The sequence below is a fragment of the Haliotis cracherodii genome, unplaced genomic scaffold, assembly GCF_022045235.1.
Source record: "Haliotis cracherodii isolate W230 unplaced genomic scaffold, xgHalCrac1.p SCAF_16, whole genome shotgun sequence".
Lineage (NCBI taxonomy): Eukaryota > Metazoa > Mollusca > Gastropoda > Lepetellida > Haliotidae > Haliotis > Haliotis cracherodii.
The window spans coordinates 28,814,117-28,823,322 of NW_027266271.1; positions in this window are offsets into that span (position 1 = coordinate 28,814,117).

The following is a 9,206-nucleotide window of genomic DNA, read 5'->3' on the forward strand; positions in this document are numbered from 1 at the left end:
ACGGCGGCGTGTTGCGTGCAGGAGGTGGTGGAGGGAGTGTCATGGTGTAGGGACGAATCTGTGGGCAGGAGAGGACACCACTGGTCATCGTTGACGGAAACTTGACAGCTCAGCGGTACATGGATAACATTCTTCGTCAAGTTTTCCTTTCATTTCTCCAACAGCAGCCACGTGGTGTCATATATCAGCATGACAACGCTAGAGCCCATACAGCCAGAATTGTCACTAACTTCCTCTCAGCCAACAACGTCAACGTCCTGCCGTGGCCTGCACGCTCACCCGACATGTTGTTCCCCATAGAACACCTCTGGGACTTGATGGATCGTCGTGTTCGACAACGACCACACTCTCCAACCAACCGGCAAGAACTGATCTTGGCCCTCCAAGACGAATGGCATCAAATCCCACGTGACTTTTTCTGTGAGTCGAAGAGTTTTTGCGTGTATTGAGGCATTTGGTGCTCACACGCGCTACTAGTGACTTGTTATTGAACGTGAGCGATTGTTTATGTAATCTGCCTATTGTCCATGATTCTGAAAGCTCGAGTTTTGTACCACACCCAACTTTGGGGGGCTCTGACGTCATTCTCGGTCGCGGTATGATTGTCATGTTTAGTGTTGATTATGTTGATATATTGATCTTCTCAATACACCTTACTTCATGCATGTATGTTTTGTTTTTGAGCAAGAGTGATTTCAAACTCTGGTAAAGTTTCTTTTGGACGTCAGTTTATAAAGAAAACTGTCAGTGAACGTGTGTGTGTGTGTGCGTGTGTGTGAGGGACAATATTTCAGCTATATGACGGCGGTCTGAAAATAATCGCGTCTGGGCCAGACCATCCAGTATTTGATATCATGAGCATCGACCTACGCAACTAGGATGCGATGACCAGCATCAACTAAGTGAGGGAGCCTGACCACCCGATCCAGTATAGGAAACATGTTCCGGATTGAAAAGACATTTTACGCCAAAAGAAAAGACGAAAACGTAAGTCAATTAAATTGAGAAACTGACTCCCAATACGAAACTATTGACAACGGTATTTTTGTGTAAGCTGCAAGTGCATCAATACCTCATTGTGAACACAGGTCTTCTAATTATTTTACAGGCACACAATGCTAATCTACTAGTAATGCCATGGCAATAGCTCACGATAGTCCAAGAAGTCCTGAATGATCCTAGCTGTGTAAGGTCTGGCGGCGTTGTAAGAAATAACTATTGCAAGTGTTTCACTGTCAACTGAACTGACGTGCAAAAGAAAGTATACAGCTATGTTTGATAATTAATTTTATTATTAATTAATAAAATGCATTATTTTGGTAATCCTACATTATTCCAATTCAAGGGGCTTTCGCCCTCTGCATTTGTGTTCCACGGTCAAAGGGAAGCTACTCTTCCTGGTTTAATAGTGCAAGGGAAGCTACTCTTCCTGGTTTAATAGTGCATGGCCTTACACCTTATCAGTGTATTATTCAGGAATTGTTCTTCACATGCTCTAAACAAAGGGAAGTAACCCATTTTGCAGCTGGATTTAGTTGCTACATCCTCTTTTCATCCACACAACCACACCGGTAACACGTTTTTACCCTCCCATCCCACCCATTACTTCTAATTTCAAACGTAAACATCTGTATAACATTTCCTCAGTTGATCGTTAATCTAATTTCAAGTATTTGTATGTATCAGGAACATGTACTGCTGCTTGTTTTCCTTTATATTGTAGTTGTAGCAAGTTTTGGAAAATTCAGTATATGCGAGGAAAGATGTGTCCTGTCATAAACATGCGTCGAACAAGTCACAGGGGTTTGTATGTGGCAACAGGTGAATATCCTGGACTAGCACATTACACATTACATCGCACGACAATTGGTTTGTATGCGTCGCGGAACACTTTTGGGCTGGGAGTGGTGATTTTGGTGTTTGGTGGTATTTGAGGTATACCCTCTAGGCCCTATTTTATGATTGTGGTTGTAGAGCCTACAGCAGACCCCCTTTGCGCTTTTCCCTGGGGGGTCCCATCATTTGGCTCCGTGTGGTTTGTACCCTCGGAGCCGCGTTAACTCTTCTGTCCGGGCACCTTCGGGTTGACAGTCAGCCGTGTTTCCCAGGCCAGGAGTGTTCTCCAGTCCTTGTACTTGTCTGTATATAAACCTGTGGCCTTACATCCAACTCAAGTCTTTGTTTTTTCTTGCAATGGTGCAGCATCTACTTCTGCTAAAGCATTATCCTAAAATAATGTCTAAAAATGAAACAATCAAGAAATGGTTATTCGACTGAGATGTATTTGATACGGGTATCATAGTTGTGTTTTGGACCTTTGGTTTGTAGTGTTTCGCTGACTGTTTTATAACCTTGTAATATTTTGATAATGTTTGTAATTTATTCGTCATGTGCAATTTCAAACTTACGGTAAATTATCTGTGATGCATTTCCTGAATTCACGCCGTAGAGGTGAAATTAATCGTTAGTATCAGACCTGAACGGTACAGATAATGTTTGGATGTTTGTTTTAAAAAAACATTTCAAAATATTTTGGCCTTACCAAAGTGTACCTAAATCCCGAGAATATATGTGTGACACATTAACTCTTGCTGTAGATATAACACGTCAGCACCAGATGATAGTCAATCCGCTGAAACATATTCAATAGAGGATAAAAGGCAAAATAGTGCTGACAACTATATGAATGGATTACAGTGATGACACCCAGTGTAAGGGTAAAGGGTAAACAGATTCAATAGAGTATAAAAGGCAATATACTGCTGACAATTATATGAATGGATTACAGTGATGACACCCAGTGTAAGGGTAATGGGTAAACAGATTCAGTAGAGGATAAAAGACAAAATAGTGCTGACAATTATATGAATGGATTACAGTGATGACACCCAGTGTAAGGGTAAAGGGTAAGCATGCCCTGTTGTACCGTTAGCACCAGCCACTCACAAAACAAAAAGGAAGGGTTTGTTCGTTGCCAAAATACTGTCGCACTCACCAATTCTCCTGCCACAAACCTCATTAACAGATCAATTCTATCAAAGCTTGAGACCGGCCGTTACACCTAGGTCTGAACAGAAATTCTATTGCATGTTTAGATATCTGCCTTTCGAAAGATGTCAACTCCTTGATATCAACTTAATTCATTTTTTCTCCTTTTATGAAATTGGGCGGTCGAGTAGCCTAGTGGTTAAAGCGTTCGCTCGTCACGCCGAAGACCCGGGTTCGATTCCCGACATTGGTAAAATGTGTGAAGCCAATTTCGGGTGTCCACCAGGTGCTAATGCTGGAATATTGCTAAAAGCGGCGTAAAATCAAACTCACAACACTTTTATTAAATGTAGGACATCAAATCATAATCTCCCCCGTCGAAAAAAGAAGATGGCAAAGTTTAACCCAAGAGGACAGGACATGTAATATATGAATGGAAATGTGTTTGAAAGTGAACGATTATGTACATTACAAAATTTAAAAAATCGAAATGATAAGTAACATTACATCAGCTGTCTACAGAAAATTACTAAATTCGTGTTTGTTAATGTCATATTATCATGTGTCTTTTGTTTTTTGTTTATGTAATCATATTGTGTGTACCACACGCTCCGTAGGTAGGTAATGACAAAAAAAGATTGACTGATTCCCTTCAGGTGCGTTTTCAAGGTGCGATTTGTCGTAACTACATGTAGCATGTTGCAACAGAACGTAGCATGCAGTAACAACATGCAGCATGCAGTATCAGTATGTAGAATGAATTAACATTAATATGTATTAGGGATGGAAAACGTGTCTCATGCAGTAACAGTTTGTAACATGTAGTATCTTCAAGTAGCATGCAGTAACATGTAGCATGCAGTAACAACATGCAGCAATAGCGTGTAGCATGCAGTAACAGTATGTAGAATGAATTAACATTAATATGTTTTATGTATGGAGAACTTGTCTCATGCAGTAACAGTTTGTAACATGTAGTATCTTCAAGTAGCACGCAGTATCAACATGTAGCATGCAGTAAGAGTATGTAGAATGAATTAACATTAATACATTGTATGTATGGAGAACTTGTATCATGCAGTAGCAGTTTGTAACAAGCAATATCTTCAAGTAGCATGCAGTATCAACATGTAGCATGCAGTAACAGTATGTAGAATGAATTAACATCAATATGTATTATGTATGGAGAACTTGTATCATGCAGTTACAGTTTGTAACATGCAATATCTTCGAGTAGTATGCAGTAACAACATGTAACATGCAGTAACAAGATGTAGCATGCAGTAGCATTATGTAGAATGAATTAACATTAATATGTATTATGTTTGGAGAACGTGTATCCTGCAGTAACATGCAGTATCTTCAAGTAGAATGCAGTACAACATGTAGAAGGCAGAAACAAGATGTAGCATGTAGTAACAGCATGTAGAATGCAACAATATCTACTTTGATATAATATTGCTTAATACAGCTGAGTGTTCCCAACGAGAATATTCTATCAAGATTGATATGATAAAGCCTTGAATCAGCTGAGTGTGGCCAACGAGAATATCCTGTCAACATTTATATAATAAAGCTTATATACAGGTGAGTGTTCCCAACGAGAATATTCTGTCTATAATGATATAACATAGCTTGCATACAGCTGAGTATGGCCAACGAGAATCTTCTCTCAACTTTGATAAAATATAGCGTGTATACAGCTGAGCGGGGCCAACGTGAATATTTTCTCAACATTTATAAAATATAGCGTGTATACAGCCGAGTGTTCCCAACGAGAATATTCTCTCAACATTTATAGGGGCACGGGTGGCCAAGTCGCCTAAGGCGCCGCGATACGCTGTGCAGAGTTGCGTCCCTAGTGCACGCCAGGTGGGTTCGAATCCCGGTTCTCCCCAATTATGTTTCTAGGTTTGTCAGCACCATACCCGTGCTCGTGGGTTTCACCGAAGTGGTAAACATCTGAGACCTGCATCACCTCACTCACTCACTCACTCAACATTTATAAAATATAGCGTGTATACAGCTGAGTGTTCCCAACGAGAATATTCTGTCAACATTGATATAATACACCATGTATACAGCTGAGTGTGTCCAACAAGAATATTCTCTCAACATTGATATAAGATAGCGTGTATACAGCTGAGTGTTCCCAAAGAGAATATTCTGTCTATATTGATATGAGATAGCGTATATACAGCTGAGTGTGGCCAACGAGAATAGTCTGTCTATAATGATATAACATACCTTGTATACAGCTAAGTGTGTCCAACAAGAATATTCTCTCAACATTTATAAAATATAGCTTGTTTTCAGCTGAATGTTCCCAAAGAAAATATTCTGTCTATATTGATATGAGATAGCGTGTATACAGCTGAGTGTGTCCAACAAGAATATTCTCTCAACATTGATATAAGATAGCGTATATACAACTGAGTGTGGCCACCGAGAATATTCTCTCAACATTAATATAATATTGCCTATATACAGCTGAGTATGACCATCGAAAATATTCTGTCTACATTGATTTAATATAGCTTGTTTTCAGCTGAGTGTTCCCAAAGAGAATATTCTGTCTATATTGATATGAAATAGCGTGTATACAGCTGAATGTGGCCGTCGAGAATATTCTGTCAACATTTATATAATATAGCTTATATACAGCTGAGTGTTCCAAACGAGAATATTCTGTCTATAATGTTATAACATAGCTTATATACAGCTGAGTATGGCCAGTGAGAATAGTATGTCAACATTGATAAAATATAGCGTGTATACAGCTGAGTGTTCCCAACGAGAATATTCTCTCAACATTAATATAATATTGCCTATATACAGCTGAGTGTGGCCACCGAGAATATTCTGTCTACATTGATTTAATATAGCTTGTTTTCAGCTGAGTGTTTCAAAAGAGAATATTCTGTCTATATTGATATGAGATAGCGTGTATACAGCTGAGTGTAGCCAAAGAGAATGTTCTGTCTACATCTATATGATATAGCGTTTACAATTGTTTTTCTTCGTATACATTGAAAAAGCGAGATAATTTTTGTTTTCGTATAAAATATAATATATGTGCAAAATGCAGTGTTTCAAGTTGATCACTGTGTTTCTTTGTATATGCTGACAAAGGGAGAACATTGTTTTGCATTGTTATATAATTGTTCTGTATTGTTATATAATTGTTCTGTATGTGCAAAGTGCAGTGTTTTTTTTAAGTCGATTTATATCATTAGCAAGTTTTAAAAAAAGGGATATAGTGGCGTGTAACATAACTTGAATGTTTAATTAGTACTCCACACTGATAGCGGGGGTACCTGCAATAATATTGACAAGTAAGCGAATGAGATGTCTGTTACTTTTCCTGATTGGTATGTGAGTAGACATTGTGGTCAAATGCATACAGCAGATTCGCAGTCGGAGGTGATTGCACTTGCGGCGGCTTCTATATTAAACTGAACCGCAAAAGTGACGCCACCCAAAATAATACTGCATGAAAGTTGTCATTTAAATATCTGGGTAATTTTTGACAAACTTTCTAAAAATTAACATTACCATGTCCGGAAAAATGAAATTTGATGATAAAAAACAAAGCAGAAAACAATAAAACCGATCGCACAAACGCATCACGGCAACGGCCATGGTAACCCGATGCACGTGAGTTCCATGCAAATTGAAATGCACATGCGTTCCCCCATTTCTAGCACTATAAAAATCCACCCAGATCGGATAACATTCATTCGTTATTGAATTGCTACCACATGCCAAGATTGACAAGAAATCAGCGACCCAAGCCCCTGGACGATTGCAAGCTGGACAAACCGCCCGGCAAGTAGCCAATGTATTTCAAGTCGACGTAAGGACCATATACAGGCTCTAGCAACTGTACCAGACCACCAACACTACAGATGACGACCACGTAGTGAAATACCAAGGGTCACCACCCGACATCAGGGTCGTCAGATTGTGCGACAGCATCTTCAAGATCGCTTTGTTACTGCTGCGGAAACTGCTCGAGAGACCATGGGGACACACCAGCGACACATTAGTGCGGACACCATGCGTCGACGATTGACGAGCAGACACCTTCACTCTCACAGGCCGCACCGAGGACCCCTTCTGACACCACGTCATCGCCGTGACCGTCTTCAGTGGGCAACACAGCACCAGCATTGGCGCAACCAGCAGTGGAGAAGAGTCCTCTTCTCAAGCGAGAGCCGTAACTGTATCTCAACAGCAGATGGCAGAGAGAGAAAGTCTGGCGACGCCATGGGGAACGTTATTCGGATGCTTGTGTTGTTGAGAGAGAGTCAGGGGATGGTCCGAGCATCATGGGTTGGGTGAAAATGGTCTTGCACAGAGGGTCGGCCCTGTAGTCTTCTAGAAAATTGGTCCAGGGAGAGGCAATGGTGTCACGGCAGCTCGGTACATTGATCAAGTCTTGAGACCACACGCCATACCTCATTTGGCACGTCGCCGCAACCACGAGTTTCAGCATGATAAAGCCGGTGCCCACAATGCGAGAGCAACAAGAGACTTCCTCCAGCAGAATGCATCAGAACCATGCAGTGGCCTGCCCTCAGTCCCGATTTAAATCCCATTTAGCACCTAGGGGACGAGATTCAACGAGACGGCTGAATGACGTCCGACCAAGGCCGACAACTGCAGCTGAACTTCGTCAGGCTTTCCTCAGGGTGTGGGCTCAAGTGCCTATGGCCTTCATCAACCGCCTTATCCATTCCAATTATCGACGTTGCACAGCAGTCATCAATGCACATGGCGGACACACGAGATACTGACTTGTGGTGCTATTTTCTAAGAGCCTGGTGTTGTGTTTCACTTGAAGAACATTTGACAGTTTAGTTTCAAATTTGATAAACAGTTTTGCCAAGTTTCATCTTTTTAATATGTCTCAAAGCATGTTTACAGTATTTGGACAAATAAGGTTTCTCATATATCTATCCATGGTGACGTTTCTTTTGCGGTTCAGTATATAATCACTTAGCTGTCGGTTTAATTGTACGGTATACATTGTAGACAGACACACAGACAATAGTTTGTTCGTGTCTCACTTCTGTACATACATAAACAGCTTTGTACAAATAAACATTGATAGAATGTACAGAACTATTCAATATGATAATGAGAGATTATCAGCAGAATATCCCACTGTTAAGTCTATGATAAATTGTTGAATTAACATTAGATAAGGTTGAGAATTAATTGTGTGTGTTTTTTCAATACATCTTAGAGTGGTGAGTCGTCTGCCGTGGTCTTGTGGTAGAGCGTCCGCTCGGAGAGCGGACGGTCCGGGGTTCGATCCCCGGCCGCGTCATACCAAAAGACGTTAAAAGATGGTACTTGTTGTTACCCTGCCTGGCGCTCGGCATTCAGGGGCTAAAACAAGGACTGGTCGGGACGGAGTCAGTATACTGTGTCTGAGTGGGGTATTCATGTTAAACTGCGGCATGGTATCTCAGTGGCATGGGCTGGCACTATAAATCGGCATCAGTCCGGACTAGTACAAGCAGCCACACACACACACACACGTGTATTGCACGTCGCTATATAAGTGCAATAATCGTGGACTCGACGTTAAACCCAATTTCACCTCACCTCGCTGAAGATAACCGGTCCATATTGTGTAAGAATAAACGCATTGCGCATTGAGGGATTATCTCCTTTAGCTATAGGCGTAGTATAGAGCTTTATCACGCACTGACCTTGCAATGCTGTACATCGTATCTTATTCAAGCTGTATCACTGAGAGTGGGTGATTATCTCCCTTACCCGGACAGCTTTGCAATGGATCGTATGTTATTCAGGCAGTCAGCGAAAATGGTTCCAGGGCCGGGAGGAATCCAGGTCAAGCATGTAACACGCACTCAATCTTTCTCTCTTTATTCGGCTATTGCAACTTATTGTTCAACACGATTAAATACCAGGCTTCTATAACGCATGACTTTGTTCAATAAACAACACATGTAAAACAACGGGTTTGATATCAGAAATTTGTAATAAGTTGTCTTCACAATCACATGTATGGTGCACATCGTGAAAATTTGAGCACAGGTTCAGGTAGTTCACTTTATGGAAAGTATGATTCATACCTTTTCATGCGGCGGTTTACGGCTCTGCGTGGTAAATTGTATTAACAGTTGTTTTTACATTCGGCAGACATTATACACCCGTGTAAGTTCTTTGCTTCTGGATACATA